At 45.1% G+C, this 22,219-nt stretch overlaps 1 protein-coding gene and 1 long non-coding RNA gene across 2 annotated transcripts in view; one reads left to right on the top strand and one right to left on the bottom strand.

Moving 5' to 3' along the window:
* CCDC3 (coiled-coil domain containing 3) overlaps positions 1–22,219 on the top strand; it is a 39,575-nt gene that overhangs the window by 5,661 nt on the left and 11,695 nt on the right. The window lies entirely within an intron of this gene.
* LOC113844019 (uncharacterized) lies at positions 2,046–21,837 on the bottom strand. The gene is made up of 3 exons (XR_003498085.3): positions 21,490–21,837; positions 11,676–11,764; positions 2,046–4,024 (listed from the first exon to the last, which is right to left on the bottom strand). It is a non-coding gene; the product is annotated as an uncharacterized lncRNA (long non-coding RNA).

Below are 22,219 nucleotides of genomic sequence, written 5' to 3'. Positions count from 1 at the left end.
TAAATGGCATTCTTCCCCTGCGGAAGCAGAGGAAATAGTTTCAGAGCTATTTGTATTTTAGCAAAGACCTTGTGCACACACCGGGAGCCACTGGGTCGGATCACTCCTTGACCCCATCCCTGGGCAGCAGTGCATTTGCAGCCTGTTTCTTGCCTTAATGATCTCAGCTGGGCGGATGGTCATGGCTCACATTCAGAGACACTTCATAAGACCATGAGGGCATGGAAAAACAGCAGCTTCCACGAAAGCTCTTTGGGCTACCGGAGGAGGATTTGCATAATATTTGCCATCAGGACCTATATTGATTCCTTTCCCCGGGTGACTGGCATGTGGCTGCTGCTACCCCCAGAGAGAGGAAAAAAAGAGGAAAAGCTGGGGAAGTCTCCATAATTTTTCTGACTTCTCTGATTTTGAGTCTGAGCAGTAGTTAAATGATATCATGGCTAGAAATTGTGGACAGGTGCCTGCTGGAGAGCTACTCTCTGCCAGAGTTGGGTGCAGGGACCAGGACTCTTCCTGCTGTGGCTGAGATGAACATAGGGAGTGCTAAAGATGACCCCTGTACAGGAATCATGGAAAGCGTGGGCACTAGAAAAACTAGCTGATAACTAACAGTTTTCGCTTGCAGTTACCCTGAAGCATCTAGGGAAAGGGCAGGTCATGGGCAGCCTCTTGTCGTGCCCTTGAGCATGGTGTGCAGCCCACTGAACCTGGACAGCTACTGAAGCCTGGCTTGCTTGAGGCAGTTTTCTTTAACTCCCACTTACTGGTCTTCTGTGTTTGCTTGTGGCATGAGCTGCACAAGGGATCCTCCCTTCCCTGGCCCTAAGGACTGGGAAATAGAAAGCATTCTCACTTTAAAACACTCCAACGTGGCAAAGGCAGGGCAAAATGACTTCAAAGTTAATAAAAATAGGGTCCAATAAATAGAGGTTTGATTTTTTTTTTCTTTCTCCATCAGCCTAATAGCATGATAGAAAGTGCACATTGCTTCTGGGTTATTTTATTAATGATTTACAGTGTCTTTGTTTTCCTCCCAGTAACCCACCCCGAGTGTACCCCATTCCTACAATCTGTGTTTGATTTGAATATTTGTGAGCAGTATTAGATGAGATGGAGAACTGCTGACAAGTGTATGGGATGAGGGGAGACCACGAGACAGTTGATATATTTGTGTAACATCCCCAAGAGCCTTTCAGCATGGAAATGGCATTGACTCATTTCCAAAACTTCCCACCTATCCTGTGGTAGCGGATTTTTAGGGGTGTGATTGGCAGCTCCCTATCAGTTTTCTGTCTTCTCACAACCACACAGGCTGACAAAATAGAGAATAAAAGATCACAGAGGAGTACGAAATGGTCTTATCCATGGGATTTTTCCATTGCATATGGTCCATATGGTCTTTATATATATATATATATATATATATATATATATATATATATATGTATGTATATATATATACATGTATATATATTTATAGCAGCTAGAAAGTATTCTGAGTGCTTCCAAGGAGGGAAATGGGGAAATGTCTTTATTATTAGGGTGCCTTATAGAGGCACCTTATTTCTTTGTCAGGAGGCAGCTTGGCTGCTTGCTGTCATACAGCGCAGGAGGGTTGACCTTATGTAGCGTGTAAGAGCCTTGAATTTGATATTGGTTGTAACCAATCTGGGGCTGAAAAGGGAGCTTTTCCCCACCCCTGAACTCTTTCTGTGACCGACTGGGAGCTGCTGAGGGGAGGCCCCCACTTTGCACCAACATGGGTTCAGGACAAGGCAAGGAGAGTCCCACATCGGTGTCCCAGCTCCTGGCGGAGGAGTCTGGACCAAATTGCTCCTATCAGCAGGTGCAGGTTACTCCAGAGCACAGCTCTCTCTGACCTACATGTATGCACCTCAAAGTGTGTGATACCCAGACAAATATCTTGTTTCCAACCTGTGGGGCAAGGAGACGCCTGGGCAGCCATGGATATGTGTGTGCGTGTGCCTCCAAAGGCAATTCTTCCAGGAACTGGTGATGAGCAGACACCCACATGGCTCCAGGCTGCTTTTAATTATCTAGAGCCATGCTTTCAAGAAATTCTGTCTGCCGAATGCATGAAATCGCTCTGGATTTCATGGCATGAGGCTATCTGCTGCTGTACGCGAGCAGGCCTCGAGCCCTGAGTGCAGTGCGACATTTTGGGTCTCAGCCTGGTCCTTCTCCTTCAGGGTGGGAGACTGCTGGTGGCCATGGAGGTGGCTGTAGGTGGTGGGGCTGAGCTCTGCACACCAAGGGACACAAACACAGAGTCAGAGGGACCCCAGTGTCCCTCCCGCCTTCTGCAGCCAAGGTTGTGGGGAGCCTTGTCCCCTTACCCCTGGGACTCCCAGCCCAGAGGTGGTTGAAGGCCCTGTGGTGGTGGTGCTGACCACGAATCCTTCCACAGTGTTTGCTCCACTGGACAAAGACATTTTTAAAATTTATTTTTATTTCAAGCCCTTGACCAAGTGGTCTCTTAGCCAAGGGTAGACACAATGTGTTTCCCGTGGTGTAAGAAAGATGCAGCAGCCTGGATGGGGCCAGCTCCATTGCATGTGGCACAGGCAGGATGTCACTGCTGCAGTCTCAGAGCATCCAGGAGAGGCAGGACATTTGTTGAGCTGGTCACATTCCCTCTGCACTACCAAAAAGTTTGGGAGAGGCTGGGCTGAGCGATATTTCCTTCTGGGGAGGGCAATGGGAAGTTTGAAACTACCCCATAAGCACCCACATGTAATGGTGGGGAAGAAGCGGTTTGCTCAGGAGGCCTTCAGCACTGCTTGGCATTTGTAGGTGAGGCAGAAACTTTGTGCAAAGGTACCATTTGCTTTACTGTAGCCTTGTTGAATATGTTATTAAAATTTGCATAATGAAACACATCTGCTGCAAATGCTTTGCTCACCTGGAAGAAGAAAGAAGAGGAGAGGAGGGGAGGAAAGGGGAAGAGATATTAGAAGAAACACACATTATTTTTCTACGAATCCCAGCTGTATTTGGAGCCACTTTTACAATGACAGAAGAAGCAATCCCCACCCAAATTGCTGCCCTGTCTGGAGGGAACCCTTTTTACTTCCCACCTTGCATGCAACAGCAGCACTGTAGTGAGATATGGAAATCTCCCCCCATAATCTCTGGAGATGACACTGGCATGACATAAGCAGTGACAAGAAGATATGAGGAGACCAAGGCTGACTTTGGACCCTTCTCTCCTTCCCCATGTGTGAACATTTGAGTGATTCCTCTGCTTTTTGGTCCTGCTCACAGCCCCTTCAGCATGGGAAGGGGAAGGTCTGTGACCCACTGCAGGTGGACTGGGAAGGCTAAAAGCACTGGTGGGTGAGGGGAGGCAGCTGGTGGGGCCTTGGGCAGTTACTGGAGGTGGGACCTGAAGAGATGTGTGGCAACATGTCCTTGAAAGTGCTTCTGTCCATGTCCAAAATCACCTTCTTCAACTGAGGTTCCTGTAGGCAAGGTGATGCCCGGGGTATCCCTGACTGCCAAGGAGGAGGGTTGAGGCCTGTGTTCCTGTAGGGTGGGTGTATTATCCTATGAACCCAAAGCAAAACAGAATCTGTGTCCCAAAGAAGCAGATAGTTATTTTTTTTTCTTTCTTTCTTATTTGTTTTTTGTCCTTTTTGATCCAGTTGTACTTATAATTCATACTTGTCCCATGATTTTTCAACCACAGAGAGTGACAGTACCAAGTTAGCCTTAGAATAGTGAGCCCAATTATAGGAGCCACCAAGACCCTCTGTAAATCTGTGTGTCTGTAGACGCATTAAATGTTCTTATGTATGCAAATCCATACTTTGTGTAGTTCAGTAGTTGGAAAGGATGATTCATGGGGTCCAGGATCGGCAGTCCTGGGCCAGGGTCTGTCCATGGTGCACACACTGGTCTGGCTGTGGGCAGAGCTGGACTTTGGTTTAGCTGCTGGACACAGTCAAATGTGAACGCAGGCAGAAGTCTTTTCTTTCCTCTTCTGTCTCTCCTGATGCACCTGTGAGATGGAGAAAATGTTTACTAAAATCAACAACCGCGAAAATCCAGCTGGCAGCTGGCAGATGGGACACCTGTGATACTGCCTGTAACCGGATCAGCCATTGTGCCTTGAAGGGAGATGAAGTCTTTCAAATAGGGACATATTTTCTCCCAGCTCATGCATTTTGATGTTTATTTTCATGAAGGGCAAGCCAAGTTGGCTCCGAGGCAACGGTAGCTCGAGTCCCTAATGGAAGCTGCAGACGGAGCTTTCTAAAGCCCGTCCTGCCTCTACCAGCCAAGTGCCTTTCCAAATTCCCCAGAAGCATCCTTGCCCCGTGGCGCTCGGGCAGGAGCAGCCACGTGGTTGCAGGTTTGGCTTTGCTGTCAGCCTGGAAACACACAGCTAATGCGAAGTGACAAAGCAGAACGGCTGTTCTGGGGGGGACTGGGAGGGTTTTGGTGTGGCCGATTGCAGCTAGTAACTGCCCAAATTGTTGCAGGTGCCTCTGGCAGCTGGCACAGGGGATGCCTCCTTTTGCTGCCCCAATTAAAGAGTTATTTTTTGGAAGGATACTATTACAACTTCAGTCCAGTTATCTGTAAAATGAATGCCAGTAGGAAAAAAACACATTCAAGGAGAAGCAAGTTTCCATGACATAGTGTAATGTGAAAGGGAAATAATACAGCTAGAAAGCCAGGTCTGAATTTCTGCCCAAGAAACTTAAAAGCAAGAAAGCGAAAAAATATATTTCCTGAGATCTGAAAGCCTTTAATGGACTTGTTCTGCAGTATTTCTGTGTTTCCTGCAGAAATCAATGGGGTGTTTCAAGATGAGAAAAGATGTAAGACAAAAATGTAAGCTAGTATGTAAATAATTTCATCCTCAAATAGACTCATCTTCATTTCCTGTGGAAGTGTGGAGGGAGAACCATTCCCATTCTGTGGATTTGTAAAATCGAGGCAGGTATGATAGGCTGTGTATCCTAGTCCAGTGGAGTCAATTCTCTTTGACACAGGATTTATCCCCAGTAAGATTAGAAACAGCAGTCTGAATACTTTTCTATCTTTTAACTTATTTGTCTAATTCTTACCCAAACCAAAGCACGTGGCTGGAACGAAGCCTGACTTTGTCAGGTGGATGGTGACACATCCTTTTCATTGCCCCAAAACGCAATGAGTTTGTCACCTCCATTCATCTTCAATGTAAGTCTGTTTTGGAGCACGTTCACTTGTTTGGCTTGCTTTTGGTCTTTCCAGAGCCTTTGCACAGGGTCTGAACACAATTATGTTCTCCTGGATGTTTTTGATTATATTTTTTTTTGTGGAAAAAATTCAGCTAGTTGCACAACTGGATGGTAGGTGGGGAGAGAAAGCAAGAAAAGTCAGAGTGGAGGAACAGCTTGTACTGATGCTGGCCAAGGATACGAATAGAAATTCAAATGCTGTAAGTCCCCATTTCCATTGCATGAGGAAAACATCCTGTTTCGGTTTCTGAAGCATGAACATAACAGCCACATCCCCTTAAAATCTGTTTTGTTGTGCAGCAGGAAAGCTCTTTTCCACCTAAAAGCATCGTTTTGGGGTGTGGAGATGGAGACACGATGAGGAGGGGACTTAGTGATAGCACCTGTGGGAGAGCTCTGCTGGACACCAGTCCATGCTCTGAGGTCTCAGAAGGGTGGATGAGAGGTGCTGAGAGTTTATTCCTGGTCTACAAAAGACATCTTAATGTGGGAATCTCCGTGTACATGGTTTATCTGTGGGAAGGAAGCAGGCAACTTATTTTTGGTGTGCATTTACCCCTGTTGGAGAGGTAGCTCTAAGCAGAGACAAAGAAAAAATAACAGGTGTAAATGAGAGAAAATATTGAAAAAAAATAAAGAAAGTGAGGACATAATCCACTGAAATGTATAACCAACTGATGTGGTGAGATCTCCATCATTTATGAGGTTTGGTTCAAGCTGGGAGTGGGGCTGTTGCTTGGAAGAAGACTCTCTCCTTTTGCTGCCTGCATCTGCAGGAAGATTTATTGCATGGGGCATGGCTCTGGGAGGGACTATATAAGGTTTCAGTGTGCTCTGTCCCTGTCCACTTCCCATTCCCACTGGTGTGACAGCAGAGTCTTGTCCCCTTGGCAGAACAGCCCCAGGAGGTAGCAGCATCCACAGCCCCCCTCCATCTGCCAGATTCTCAAAGACAAACTGGAGGCAAATTTTTTTAGCAATCACTTGCAAATTCCCTGAGCCCTGCAGACAGATAGAGCTGGACATGATAGCAGATGTTCAGAAAAGTCTGTGGATTGGAAACAGTTTTAAGAATACCCATGGAAGGGTTGTTGCTGCCATCAGTGATCGTGGTTCTGCCTTTCATGTGGTTTAGGCTCAGGCACTGGCTGGCAGCACGTTTTGTCTGAGTTCAGGGAACACTTCATGATTTGTCCTTTAAAATCTTAATCGAGCCTGTGTTTTCTTAAGTCTCTGTTTCAAAGGACAGGGAACAAATGTGATTCTTGGTTTTTTTCCCCAAAGAACACAGAACTTAGATTAAATGTATCCAGGAAATAGTAATTTATGCTCAAATCTTTCCTGCTGCCATAAAAATGGCTCAAAAGCACATCTAGTGACAAAACCCTCTTAAATTTGACCCATGTCTAGAAGCAGCTAAAATACTGCTGTGAAATGTCCCGGTGCTTCCAAGTTAGTGGTGCTCAGGAGCTGCTGGAGTGCATCCCGCTCCTTATGGATGGTTGTTGCTGCCTTACAGATGTTAAAGATGTGCTGTGGCTCCTTCTATCATAACAGCAGCACCTGGGGCTAAACACACATCAGGGCTAAAAACAAAATCCCAAACAAGAGGCATCCTTGAGGGATTTGTCTCCCTGTTCTGTGTCTGGACTTCAGGATCAGCCTCGGGTTTGGTTTCTGCTCATTGTCAGAAACATCTGAAACGGGAGATGCCTCCCGTGGTCACTGCTAACGAAGTGGTGTTTATCATGCTCTGATAATTACATTTGCTGTGGTATTTACAGCATTTCCTATGTTTTCAAATGCAGAGATCTCAAGCTTGCCCAGGGCTAACTGTGTACTCTGACCTGCTCCTAAACCCACGTGTAGCTTTAAACATTAACAGACCATCGGTGGTGTCCGGGGTTGGTCCTAAACCCATGCTGGGGATGTGCATATTGCAGCATTGATCTTAGCTCTCAGTATTTATCAGTGACAGTATCTTGTCCCTTCCCTACAGATACTGGATAATTTTCTTTTTCTTTTTTTCTTTTTTTTTTTTTTTCCTTTTTTTTCCTTTTTTTTCCTTTTTTCCCCTTTTTTTTTCATTTTTTTTTCTTTTTTTCTTCTTTTTTTTTCCTTTTCCTTTTCCTTTTCCTTTTCCTTTTCCTTTTCCTTTTCCTTTTCCTTTTCCTTTTCCTTTTCCTTTTCCTTTTCCTTTTCCTTTTCCTTTTCCTTTTCCTTTTCCTTTCCCTTTCCCTTTCCCTTTCCCTTTCCCTTTCCCTTTCCCTTTCCCTTTCCCTTCTTTCCTTTTTCCCTTTTCCCTTTTTCTTTTTTTTTTCTTTTCTTTTCCTTTTTCCCTTTTCCTTATTCCTTTTTCCTTTTTCCTTTTCCATTTCTTTTTATTTTTCTTTTCTTTTCTTTCCTTTTTTTTTTTTTTTTGTTTTTCCATCCTGGAAAGAGGTAGGCAGTCCTTGAAGGCAACAGCATAAGCAACCAAAGTGGGGAAGGGAAGGAGACAAGCTCCCTATCTAGCTAAAAGAGAATTCAGAGCAGTTTTGGACCCCAAGAGCAGAACAGAGGTCATTGCAGACTTGTCGTGTGCTTTCATGGAGAGTTTCATCTCTGACTACTCTAGTAGGTCACCAGCACCAAGCAGATGTTCAGATGTGGTATTCTGCTATTTAACATCTTAGAAACGTGGTTCCAGTTAGCGTAACATGCCTTTTTCTTAAGTAAGGGAAACCACTAAAAGAACAAAAGCATTTTTTTTCTTCCTTTTTTCTTTTTTTCCACCCTCAAGCCCAGAAGGTTGAGATGAGGCCAGCTGGATGTCTCTGGCATTTCCCCTCCTGAGTGGCAAGACTGAGACACTTAGCTTTATGGGAGCAATTCTGTCACCTGAAGCAGGTGCCTGTGGTCTTTTGAGGTGTCCTAGGAGATCTCAGGGAGCAAACACTAGACCAGGAACAGCAGGAAACTTTATGCTTGCCTGAACATCACCTTCTGCACTGGCAGCTTGGAGACCACATGGATATTTCAGGTGGAACTAGGTGTTGCAAGGTGGGCAGCTAAATCCCATTCCTAGGCAGTACAGATCAAAGAGGACAGAGAGCAATTTAGCTGCCCAAATAGAGGTGTCTGTTTTAGGACAAGCTGAGCAGTCATTTGTGGTCCTCTGATGATGTTTTTGGCTCACTAAGTTGTCCAAGAAAGAGCTAGACACCTTGTATGGGCTCTAGATCTCCACTACTGTGAAAAACCAAGACACTGATCTTCTCTGTAAACAGCTACCTTTATTCTAAACTGAAGTGTCTTAGTGTCTGAGCTGAAATATCTCCCCTGATTTATTTAGCCTTTTAAATAAAAAACAATATTAAAGTGACAGGTTGACGAAGGTGGCATCTCGTGTCAAGAAAGACATGGCAGGGACCTGTATGAGTCTGAAGTGAAAAGGCTCCACTGAAAACCTTTATAGGAAGTGCTTGGTGGCTCCCTCCTAAAGATAAAAGCTATTTCTGATGCTGAGCCCCAGATCTGCGATGCCAGAACCACCAGACCCCCCTCTATAGTTAGGGAAGTGGCCTCTGTCATATCTCAGTGTGGTGAAAAGGTAGGGGTTTGAGTGCTTCCAAAGCCAAGGTCTTGAACATTTATCAAGGTCTGATGATTTCTGCAGGTCTAAGGGGATCAGTCCAAACATCAGGACTGGTCCTTCTCCAGGTTGTGCTTGTGGTGTCAGCATTTGATGTTCCTGTCTTCTTGTCTAGAGCAGCTCAGTGACTTGGAAATCCATACCCAGTATAATATGTGAGTTGGGAGGGACTGGTGTGGTCCTGCAGCGTTTATGCCACACAACACCCTAACCACTACTATGGCTCTGTCTCACCATGTGCTTTTCCAGCATAAAATGGTCCTGGGCTTAGCTTCAGTGTGCCCTGGAAAAGACCAGATCTTGAAGGAAGCACCACAGCCTGTGCAGAGTCCTCCTTTTGTGTGTGATGCTGTGTGGAGCAGGTGGCTTGAATTTGCCTAGAGCTTATGATGTATTTTGGAGCCTTTATCTTCTAGCTTATAAAGCCTTTTGGATAAGAATTACCGAATGCTTGTAAGATGTTGAGTTTTATTTTGTGGATTTGAATCCAATTTTCTAAATTGCTTTAAAGCAATTCCGTGTGTTTTGAAATTCCAAAACCCCTGTCCCTGCTTTTTTTAAATGCTTGCAGTCAATTACAGGCTGATTTAGGAAATGGTGCAAAATGTGTAAACGGCTTTATTTACAAAAAGAAAAAAAATCAAAATGGTGTTAGGAGAAGAAAAAAAAAAGGGTGCATATATTAGCAATACTTTATCAAAAAGGAACAATATCTTTGACCATAGAAAGTCTTAGACTCCAAAGCCTGAAGAAACACTCAGAATAAGCTTTCTAAGCCAGGCAACACTGTTGGAACCATCATGTAAGATGACCTTTCACATGGGGCTCTCTGAATTATTTCAACAGTGATTTTAGGGCTCTTTCTATTTGATCTCCAAGCATATATTGTAGAAGGGGCTTTGATCATACATTTTGCATGTATTTTATGTTTCCCTGGGCATCTTTCTTGAGTGCTTTGTCCACCAAAAGCCAGCTTTTATCAGTACCCCTCCCTGGCACACTGTCAGAAATTCCCAGGAGATCAGGTGAATATTTAACCACCCTTATCATGGGCAGATTGGCACGGCTAGGTGAAGTGTCTTCCCCCAGGGGATGTCAGGGAAACTCAATGACTAGCTTAAAGGCTGAGATAACCAGGGCTGGGAAATCGATGGAGATTCATCAACTGAAAAGCTGGCACCCCACCCCTAGTGCTGCAGATTTTGCTTCTCTTTTGTTTGAAATGAAATCATCTGTTTGTGTGGCTATGACAAGGGAATGGTGATATGCTTCACTAATTTAAAAAATAAAATATTGACAGTTGTGGCCTTAAGAAAAAAAGAAAAGTATTAATAAGAGCAGGGCAGTTTGGAGCTGTGGATGAACCAAGGGACTTTTGGTAACAATTTCATCATGTCCACTTCTCTTTCATATGACTCATTGCCAGGAGACCCAACTGGGACCTTTGGAGATGGAAGGCTGTGTCTGGGACCTTGTTTATCACTGTTTGGATTTGCTGGGATAACATGTTCAGGCACAGTTGCGGTCAGCAAACTGTAAACAGCAAATCACAAAAATCAGAGTCACTCATGTTCCCTAGCACCAGACACACAAATGTTTATGGGTGAAAATACAACAGAAAATAAGAGTAGGAAACTCTTTTTTTTTTTTTTTAATTGCTCTCAAAAGTTTGTGTGAAGAGGACAAGTGTTGAGTTATCTCAGTTACCGTCCATGAGCCAAGCAAAGCCAGCTCCAGGCAGTCCTTGAGATGAGTTTGTTGGGAAGCCAGAGGGATGGGTTTCACTCCAGTGCTAGCAGGGGGTGACTTTAGTGAGCTGCGAGGGATTTTCCCAAGTGCTGTTGGGTTGTGCAAGCAGTCACCCCTGCTGCATCTCCCAGCTGGTGGCAGCTTCCTTCTGGCACCTGCTTCAGGGAAACTTGCCAGAAGAAAGGTGTCATTCCTCTTTTTGGCCTCCAAGAGCTGATAGCTAGCTTGTTTTTGTTTCTGTACATACCCAAGAGGGTATCTTTTTGGTCTACTTCTATCAAATATAGGAAAAAGTTTAAAGAAAACCTTTGGGTTAGCAGGCAGGGAACTAGCTGAAACAAGGGAAGGAGCTGCCCAGGCAGGAGAAGCTGAAGGAGAAGCTCAAGACATGCTTTGTGGGTATAGTTGGAGTGTGGGGTCTTGGTGTTGGGTCAGGAAGCACAGGCATTACTCCAGTGCTTGTGAAGAGCAGAATCCACTGCTTTGACCCCTTGGGACAAATCTCCGAGTGCAGCCTGCCTCGGCCATGCTGTTCTGGGAGGTGACACGGATTTTTCAAAATGGGGAATATAAATTCTTAGAATCTTCCTCAAATGCTCCTGCCAAGAGGAAATTTGTAGGAAGTTAAAAATTAACAGCCAACAGTTAGCATTCAGACCTCTCCAGGGACACCACCAAGATTTCACCTTCTGTCTTTTAACATTGTTTGCACCGGCAGACTCTTGTTCCCCTGCATGATTCCACCCATTTTAAAAGGGGTTGTAGTGCTTTTATAGTTATCCCATCTAACCAGTAAGAAACTGAGACTGGTTGTACTGGATCAGAACAATGGCCTCTGTGCCAGTTTCCTGTCTCCACCATGCCCAGAGACTGTTCACAGCTCAGCCTCCTAAAATTGGCAAAAAAATACCTCCATTGATGACAAAGAAGATGGAAGTAAAAAGGAAGGACACAAATTCTGTGGATCAAGAGCAAACATGATGTGAAAACTAGGTTTACCATGTCTTCGGGCACCTGGTGGGTGCATCATCAGTACTCACCTTATTATCAGTACCTAAAGTCTTATTGTCAGGCAGAGGTGAGCTTCAGTGCTGAAACGTTTCTTGCTGACTGCTTGGCTGTGAAAGAGCTGAAACGAACCAATTGTGACAGTTAATTTTTTTTTCCATATGCGATGAAAGACTGTCCACCTTCACCTGCCCCCCTGAGGAAACCCAACAGACATCTAAAGCAGGTATTTAGAGAAGAGATCATGAAGGGGATAATGAGATATTCCTCCTGATGATATCCCAGCCTCCCATGTTATCAGTTCAAGGACTCTCTGTTGTGAAATAGTTTCTATATATTTAGTTCTTTCTATATATTTAGTTCTTTATATTTAGTGACTTGGAGTGGATTTATCTTTCATGAAGCTGTCCAGTCTCCTCTTGAGAATCACCACTGCCTGCTTTGAACCTGCTGCCCACTGTACCATCTGACACAGCCAGTTCTGCTGCTGGAAGGTGCTGTCAGTCCCTATTTACTTTCCATGGCACTCACGATTGTGTAGCTCTCTATCCTGTATCCTCTTGTAGCACAGAATCCAAGGTTGCAGACTGTTCTTGATGGTTGAGCCTCAAAGGATGTTGTTTCTGTCCTATCCTGGATGGGAATCAGCTACCACAAATGCTCGGAGATGCAAGGCCACGAGGAATGAGGGAGTGAAGCCCCTTTCCTGCCTGTCTGGGACCTCCCACTGCTATTGCCACAGGGAAATTTCAAAGTTTTGCCTAGACTGCTGAAAGTGCCAACAGGGAAAGCAAATATTTGTGTGTAAGACTTAACCCCAAAAAAGATTAAGTGCAGATGGATGTCAATGGTGCCAGCAACCTGCGAGAGAAAGTGAAAACTGAGAAGGATGTAAAAACAGAATATGGTGTGGAAAGAAGGAAAGGAAAAAAAAAAAAGAATAAAATGCAAAACAGATTAGAAGCAAATCAGGGAGAAGGAAAATTTATTTGAACGGGGCTTTTTTGCTTTTGCAAAGAAGGGTAGCACCGAGACCAGCAAGAGAAGTAATGCAGCAGACACCCAAGCTGTGCTTGTCAACCTTAGCAGTTTGAGTCTAAAACGGTGAGCATGAAGTAAGGAGGGGGAAGGGATCTCAACATGAGGGATGCAGCTTGGTGGGACACTGCATGAATATTAGATACCTCTGGTAACTGGGAAGAGTACTGGAGGTGATGAATGCCTTACACGGCCTTCAGTTCCCACCTCTTCAGCTCTGGAAGCCAACTGCTAGCCAGGGAAATGGTGAGCTGTGGGAAGAGGTTTGGTTTTGTGAAGCTTGGCTCACTTTCAGTGGGAGGAGAGATGTACAGTTTGGAAAGCATCCACCTTGGGAAAATCGTAAGTGGTAGGGCTGTCTAGACTAGTCGTGAAGGCGCGAACAAATAACCAGGCAAGGAGAAGAAAAAAAGCACAGTTCCTCGCCTGGATGTAAATTAAGATGTCAGGGGAAAAAAATAAATCAAAGCATCAAAGGATGCAGAGAGAAGACAGTCTTAACTGACTTAACTCTCGTGCTGTGAACTCTGTTAACAAGCAGGGGAAATCAGACATGCCCGTTGTTGGACTTGCATGCCACTGCTGGAAGTGGGTGGGAAGGTTTGTGATAGGAATGTTACAATTAATTATTATAAATCTCTTCTTAACGACCGTGCGGGCAGCGTGCAGGTGTGTGCGAGGACCTTGGCAGCCTGACAAGAATGTAATTACTGGTTACGGAGCCAGCAGTGATAGAGAGGCAAGTGTTCTTCGGTGCTTCGTGGATCAGCAAGGTGTTAATTAGCGATTGCTGGAGGCCACCACATTTCCCTGGAGAGGAAAGCAGCACCTCCTTAAACACCTGGGTGGAGTGTGGGTGGGAGAGCGGGACTTACCTGGGAGACTGCAATTACAGAGAGGATTTCCTGACTTGGAAATCAAACCAGGACTTGTGTTCCTTTAGATCTTTTTTTTAATTAGTTTTTAATCTGTAAGTGGAAATTGGTAGCAATACATCCATATGTAACCCAACTTGAAAGCATTTTTTAGATCCAAGTAGATCGTTAATCTTTCCTTTAGTTTGCCAGGGGTCATGATGGATTCCCTGTCACTGAGAAGAGGATTGGATCTTTTTTCTAGGAAAGATATGCACTTGCTTAAGTCGTTCAGTGAGCTCAAGGGATGTCTTTGGACAATTTTGTACAGGAAATCGGATCAGAAGATCAGTCTTATAAACTAATCTGTTTTAAACAGGACTGTTTTTTGTTTCTTTCATTGGGCCATACTGGACCTGAGCTTTCAGCATGTTATTTCTCAGGTATTTTCTAGTCTGGCCAACAAAAATGTGGTTTTCAGGGCCATGCATCACCTGATAGAGAATGCACTATTCTTGCCCTGAAGCCCATCCTTAGTGATTTGCCTCCCTGTTGGTCAAGGGAAACCTTGTACAGCCATGGAAAGGAAATCCACAAGGAAATCCAACCACAGGGATGAAGAAGAATTAGCCCTGAAAACAAGGTCAGAAGTTGTCCAAGCCACCATTTTACCAAGGTCAACTGTAGCTGAAGAGCCAGGGTGAGAAAAAGCCTTGCTGCATGGAGGCTGTCTTCTGAAATCACTTCAGAACAGGAGCCTTTTAAAGTTCCCCATCAAATGCAGTCAAACACTCTGTAGAGCAGCTTTAAAAACAGGGCAGAACCAAAGGCCAATACATCTCCATCACAGCCGTGACAGCCAAGTAGTGCTTGTCAAGCCTGGGTTCCTTTAAAAACGCACGCTGAGCCTTTCCGTGCTCTTAGTGCTGTTTGTTAAGTAGTAAGGAAGTGGGAAAGCATCCAGAAAACTGCTTCAACTCAGCTGATGCTGGGAAGTTAAAAAGAGGAGCAGGAAGAAGCCTGAGGTCTGACCCACCACGGGCTGGGGACGCGGCAGTGCATCACGCTCTGAGGTGTCCAGCAGCTGTCGAAAGGGATGTTGGAAGAACATCTGCACACAGCTGTTACAGGGTTTTGTTTTTAGGCTTCTGATAGAAATTGGGAGAGGGATTTTTGAGGTAGTCTTTGGGAAGCGTCTGACTCTGCTGACTATGAAGAGCAAAAGTGCCCCTTGACACCATGTAGCCCTGAGAGCCATGGAAAAGCCACAACAGTGAGCTAATTGTAATTTGTCAGGGCAGAGAAGAGGTTTTCTTCCATCTGTGTCCTTTTCCCCTGGACTTGTGCAGGCCTCACAGATGCTGTGTGTGCATTACTTGTGTTCTGCCGTGCCTATCGTGGGTTAATGCGTAACACACACACAGGACGAAGACTGAGGAGTGCCCAGCTGCGGGTCCTACAGACATGCTTTGTCGTGGCCATTACTGTAACTTCATTGTTCCTTATCTTGGATTTTTAAAGTCCAGGCAAACTGTATTTCCATTCATGAACGATCTAAAACTCAGCTCAGAACTGCTGATTTGTCGTTTAGTTACAACCATGCATAACCCCTTCTTGCAATTTAACATCAAGGTGAGATGATCCTGGAAGATACTCACCTACCTTTTCATTTATTAAGGAACCTTTCCCTGTTCCTCTTCCCCTATGTGTGGCTTTGTGTAGACCTTGTGAGCTGTGACTCATGCATATAAAAGTAAAATAATAAATGAGTTTGAAACATGAAGCCACTTTCAGATTTTTATTTTTATTTTTTCACAGAAGTGGCTTTGTTAGCTTAGAGTATCGGTCTACTTTGATAAGACAAAGCAGTAATGGTGAAGCATTGCTGTACAAGCTCTTTCACCACTGTCCGGAGTAGCCGTGGGTTTGGGTTTGGCCAAACAAAGGGGCAAAGGGCTGTCTGCAAACCCAAGGGTGAACCAGAACATGAGTAATTGAATCAACTCGTGTTCATGTTGGATTGCCAGCTATAAATTTCTTGTTTCTTGATTATTGTTGCAGACACATCAGTTTTATTCTAACTGCCTGAAAAGGCCTTTGAATATCCAAGCTTTGAAATGCCTGGGAAACAGTTCCTCAGTGATCAAAGGCTTATGCAGGGACGTGGCCTGCATTTTTGATGGTCTTCACTCAATTTCAGAATTAGTGAGCTAAGACATGAGCTTTCGCCTAGCCAGCAGTGATACAATTGACTTCAAAAGGCACACGGAAGCTGATGTGGCTGCTGGACTAACAGCAGTTTATTTAGATGCTATTGCATTACTTTCGGTCTCCTTTTTGTCACCTTGTCCAAATTTCTACCTGGTCAAGTTAGCAAGCCTTGGACTCGTTACCATGAACCAGTAGCAGAGCATCACCTCTGGTCTGCTACTTCCCATGCCCTCACACAAAGCAGAAGTTTGGGGCAACCTCAATTTCTTGGCATTTTTTGAGCAGCTCAGAGCATCTGTGGCTTTTATTGAATGAAGTCCAGCTCTAGCATGGTGGCGTACCTAAAGATCACGGCTTAGCTGTGTGTAAGGGACTTGCTTCAGAAATGGAGCATCAAAACAGATTTAAGCAGGCTTTTAGGTGTGGACAGTCATTAGCAGCGATGGGAAGGAGTATGGGAATCCTTGTGTCTACTCAATTCTTGCTCCTAGACTTCAGCCTTCCATCACACGTAACTCTGAAACCAATCCCCTTGTCTCTTTGCCTGTATTTCATGTGTGGTATTTGGGGGAGAGCTCGTTATAGCCAAGCTCAAACATAGCCAGAGCTTTGTTACAAGTGCAAATGTATTGTGAATGTCTGTGTTGCATTAGGATCTTTCCAGAAGGAATTAAAACACAGCCAAAGGTGGCTTCACAGGCTTTGCTTTCTCCCAGCACTTGGTTCAACTGTTCTTGAAAAATGTGAGAGGTTGGGAGAGCGTGAATGTCAGCACCACAAGGATTTGCAGGGTGTGGAGTGGAGGGAAATTACAGTGGGCTATTTTGGAGCCCAGACAGCCTTCCACTTCACTCAAGCTCTCAAGTGAAACTTCATGGAGAGAAACAGAGCAAGCTGCTGTAGTAGTTGGCTCGCTGGGGAGCTGCCAGCTGCTATTTCTGTGTTACAATCGGATTACACAATCCCAGAGCTGCATGGCTCGGAGCGGTTGCACATTCATCACCACCTCCTGTCTGCAGCCCAGCTCAGAGGCTTCGAGAGGCTGGACCCAGCCCATCGGGAAGGACAGGAGGCAGGCAAGCAACTGGCTGCATTGCAGGCTGTGCAATGACTGTGAGGGCTACTGTTTTCTGAAGTTTTCCCAAGCCACACAGATACAAGAAACACCTGGAGGAACAGCAGCCATCACAGGTTTGTCAAGAAGTCACGTCAAATCAAAGCAATCTCAGCTTCGACATGCAGATACTTTCCTATTGCTTCAGCTTGCTAATGTGGACGTAGCCACCAGACCTAGCCTCTTCTCAGAGTCCCAATCAAGATGTGGTTACTCATCTCTGCTGCTTCTTTGCTCTTCCGTCTGAGCTAGTCCATGGGTGACTGGTCACCCATGGTTCTGGTCACCTCAGTGTCCCAACATCGTCTGGTCATGGCAAATGTGACAGGAGGGAAGAATACAATAGTGCCGAAGGCTCAATGTGGGATTTCTGTGTCCTTTTGCTGGAAGACATTATCAAAACACCTTCCAGCTGACCACAGTTGAGCTGTAGCATCTCAGCAGACCAGGGGCATCTTTAAGGTATTTGCTCTTAAGTTTCCAACAATCCTGATGCTTCAAAAAAATCTCAGCTACATTTTATCCACCATCAAGTGCAAGCGACCTGTGTTACCTACGCCTTGCTCTCAGTTTGCATCCAGATTATTTAAGATGTGCAGATCTGTCAATGTGTTGGCCAGCTTTTTAGTGACCTGGGGTTGAGCTGCTGCTTTCTGATGACCAGCTCTGCCTAGGCTGAAACGTTTCTACCCTTTCTTTTTGTGCAGGGATAGGTCTCTTCATTTCCATTGAAAGCCTCCATGGCACAAACTCTTCTTTAATTTCGGCACATATCAGGAATTACTTCATAAAAGTCACTGAGGAGGAGAGTTGGAATTATCTTCAGATTTTATAACTTCGCTAAAAAAGTCTGGCTGCAAGCTAAAACTTGACATATAAATCTCAGCCAGGAAATAATTTTCTTTCTCTCTTTCCTCCCATCAAAACAGCAAACAACTCCTCCCCCCTCCCAAATACTTCCAAATTTCTCAATGGAAAAAGGTTATTTTAGGAAGGGATTAAATAAAGAAATGTCAGTAAGTAGCAGGACCTCTGGGGTGGGGAGTGGATAGAAGGAAACACTCTTGAAATGATGCAATTTTTTTGTGTGTGTGCTTCTGCACTTGAAATGGCTCAGAGCTCTAGTGCGGGAGCAGAGTAGATCCCCAGTTTGATTGTCTTTCAGTAACACTGGCTGCGATGAGAAGTGTAGGTGCTGAATATCTGTACAGTAATGTACTTATTAACAGGATTAAACAGACTGAGGCAGAGCTGGGAGATCTGTCTGGATTGGAATCAGATTAAACAAATTTGTCATCCAGGCTTTCCAGCTGAGCTTGTGCTGGAGTTTACTTGTATTAACCCTAAATCGCGTTTGGATGATGGAAAGAGACCTCAAATACCTTCAGGAAAAGGTCTGTACTTGTCCCTCCCAGGGAATATGCTCTGTTCTTGCTCTGCTCTTCCACTAGCTCAAATTTCCATTAATTTCTGCCCTAGCCAATGAATGAGAATAAATATTTCCCGTCCTTCCTATATAAAAGCCCTTTTGTTTCTTCAGCTGGCTTTTCTGCTAGTCTGCTGGCCTTTAAGTACAGAAGAGGTGTGACCATTGGCACGTTGTTGCCCAGGTGCTCTCACCCGTTCTACCCCTGTTGATGAATGGTGACTAAAGGATGGTTGGTTTCTTCATCCGTGTCCTGATGAGCACAGTTGATGGAAGTTGTCCCTTTGGTCGTGCTTGAAAACTTTGGTCTTGGGGCTACAACACCTACCCATCTGCGTCCTCTGCTGGATACACCTGGAGCCAAGGAGGAGCATGAACACTTCCATGCCCTCCCAAACGCCAACATGTTAATGTGCTAGGTCACGCACCTAGCAGAGGGCACAGTTGTCCCATTTTGATGACAGATGTGATCTGAATGTGTTAAATTGACCAATTAATGGCCCAGGTTTGAGCTTTGAGCTTCCCAAAAAGATTTTTTTTTTTTTTCCAGGAAAGAAATTAAAGTCCAGTGTGTCTTAGTTCTTTCTAATCTACAAGGCACTTGTACAACACAACTCCACTGTAATTCACTTGAACAGGTATGCCCTTGTCCTGCAGACAGGCAGGCTTTACAGCGAAGAAGAAAAAATATGGACAAAAAATAAATATTTAATACCACAGAGATCCTTCTTTTTCTGGTGTTATAAACTTCTGCGATTGAAGCACTCTACAATTATTCCAGCATCTGAAGATATGAGGTTTCAGGATTTCAGCACATTTAACCACCTTACCCTTGTCTTCAGAGAAGGCTTAGAGCAAACTCTTGGTAAATCACATGGGGAAATTTCCAGAAGTGCCCAATGATCAGGATCTGTCATCTTCCCATCTCTGAGAGTTCCTCCTGTCTGTCACGAATGTGACACAGCACACATCCAGATACCATAGACATTGCTAACCTGTCCGACCCAAACATTCACACTAGAATTTTTCCCTTCTTGGATAATGTGGATTTATGTGCCTTTATCCGTGACACTCAGAGAGGCAGGTTTTGTATTCCTAACTTTTATCGACCAAACCCCTAATTACTGAAAACTCAACCAGTTCTGTGCTCCAGTGCCAGGTGATTTCTCCAGGATTCAGGAAAATGGGTTTCCAGGTCGCTGGAGACGGAGATGCCATGGCATGCAATGTGAAGCAGTCCTGTTCATGGAAAACTGATTTCTGGGCTCAACCTCTGAATTTGGACAGGGAGCACCAAGACCATTCCGCATGAAAATAAAGTATCTGACCACAGATCCCGGCTCCCCGGTTGCTCCCATCCTTGTACCACCCACTGAATATAGACCTTTCTGGTTTTGGATATATCAGCTCAGAAAGCTCTGAAAATGGCAGATTTCCTGTTATCCCCATTCTGGATAGGGAGAACTGAAGTTCGGAGAAACTAGCTCTCATTGGGACTGCTTTTCTCCTAACTGATTATTGCTTTTTCTGTAATGGAGACATCCAGTTCCTTTCCTCTGAACAGAACACTCATTTTATCTGCCCACTTTGATTAGGTGTGAAGTGTGCGTGTTGCTTAATGAGAACAAGCTGTTCAGATAACGCAACTCGCAAGAATTGCAATTTTGTTCTTCCAAAATTACCGTTGCCAAAAGACAACAAAAGCGTGCTAGTTAAGAGAATAGACTGCAGGTCTGGGTAGTTCTGGGTTTCTCACAGTGGTTTTTTTTTTGTTGTTGTTGTTTTTTATGGCCTTGAGGTTATAAAAAATGGGGTTGTGTGGATGGTGCCTGGTGTTTCTGAGGTTGCTGCTGCTGGATGGATGGGGGGCAATTCCCACCATCTGCCCTCGGGGGCTGTCCAGGTCCTGGCTCTTGCTATTGCTAAAAGAATGTGATACAAAACTGGTGAAGCACGGATAACTTCCACTTCAGAGAAATGTAAGAAAAGCAAAATAAATATCCACAGTATTTTCAAACTGTGAGAGAAAACTAAGTTTATAATCAGGTCTGAAGCCCTCATATGCACACTCATACCCAAATGGTAACAGACTACAGGGACACATTTGGTACCTGACCTTAAGTACTGGGAAAGTATAAAGACATATTTTACAGGTAAGTGAGCATGACAGCAGGATCTTACAAGATTTTTCAGATCACAGGGCAATTTTTCACAAAAGAGCCAAGGAAACCAGTGCGTGACTGTATCTCAGCGATGTCACCATGTGCTCCCTGTGCAGTGCTGCGGCACTTGCTATGTAATTATCTCACCCCGACACAATTATTAACTCAGGATTAAACAGTCGAGAGCCACCATCATTACATTAACCAGCAGTTGAGTGTGTGTTCAGTAATTTAGGTGCTAGCATGGCAGAGTTCACCGCAGGGCATCCACCAGCTTGGGGACACGTTGTCCGGTGCTGACTGTCACTTGGGCAGCTGCCATCCTCCTCCTCACCTCCTGAAATCAGGCTGAGAAGAGGGCTGCACGCTTGTGTGCACTGCGAGACCTGACTCACCCTCACCTGGAGACCTTATTTTCCACAGGCATTGAATCCAGCCCTGTGTGAAAAGCTTTTCCCTGTACAAGGCAGTAGGTTGCCCAGGAGCTCATAGGGGTTTATCAAGTTTCCAACATTTCTAGGGAGAATTCACATACTGGTGTAGGAGCATGATCCTATCCTAGGGATCGTCCTGGAGCGAAGCAGCAGTCTTTGACTCCTATGGAAAATGGCAATTAATGCTCCAAATGTTTAGGGCCATTCAAAACCAGGCAAGCAAGAGGGTGACCCCCTAAACACTATATCTCTGCACCTTCCAGACTGGTCCTTTACCAAACTCTGCCATGCTCAGAGCAGCCTGTTGCTCATTTATCACATCCAGGGTGGTCTGGGGCTGCTCAGGATTTACAGCCCACGCAGCGGACAGAGCTGTGGACAGGCTGCTCCGAGCTGCCCGGTGGGACAGGAATATCTGTGAGCAGCAGCGAGGTCCCAATAGCCAGATGTTAGTGCTCCGAGTTTGTTATTCGGAGCTGCTGATTACTGTCCAAGGCATTTTGCCTCCTCAGCTTCTCTCTCAGCAGGCTGACGTTAGCCAGAGAGTGCCTGCAGATGGCAGATATTTGTTTTTCCGTGCCTTTTTCTTTGCTCCCCCCAACCTCACCTCTCTGGGAGCCTGTGGCTTTTCTGCACTTGGGTTAGCGTTGAGCCTGGTCTTCTGCTGTGTATATACATCTCCTCATCACCTGTTCCATCACCAACAGCTCCTTTCTGAGGTCTCCTGGTTGCTCTGGGCTGGTGGAGCAGTTCAGGAACCAGCACCCAGCTTTGTCCCCAGCCTGGAAGAAGAGCAAAAAAACCTTTCAGACAGCTCCATAGGGTCCTGGGGAAGGGACTTCACTGGTGAAGGGGCAGGACAGCTTGCTCCACTCTCTGCAGATGCAGATGTCTTTTGTCAAGCCCCTGGGCTTTGTTTGTCTAGACTGATTTCAGTCATTGCTGCTATTTCCCTCGAGGTTTCACAAATCTCTTATTGCTTACAGGAAAGGGCTTGGGTAGAGCCTCTGCTGCTCCTGCCTCCTCCAGCTGTGTGCAGCAGCAGGAATTGAGTTGTTTCCATGCTGTTTCCAGTGCCTGCTTCCCTGCTCTGAATTAGATTCTCTGACTCCTCCTGTAGAGGATTTTCTCTCTCTCCAGTGACTGTCAAACAAACCCATAACACCAATGTTTCCTGCTCAGGATCTAAGTTAGATTAAGCAGGGTGGTGCAAAGACTCTCCTAAGGGATGCACCAAGCACAGCTGACTGCAGGTCTCAGTATGCCCTCTTCAATCCCCCTGCTTTCCTGCACCCAAGTGGATCTGATAAATGAAATAAAAAGGCTCTGTCAATTCC

This window comes from Anas platyrhynchos, chromosome 1 (genome assembly GCF_047663525.1).
Source record: "Anas platyrhynchos isolate ZD024472 breed Pekin duck chromosome 1, IASCAAS_PekinDuck_T2T, whole genome shotgun sequence".
NCBI classification, from domain to species: domain Eukaryota; kingdom Metazoa; phylum Chordata; class Aves; order Anseriformes; family Anatidae; genus Anas; species Anas platyrhynchos.
The sequence above is the reverse complement of the archived record's forward strand: the minus strand, read 5'-3'. Positions and strand labels throughout refer to the sequence as shown.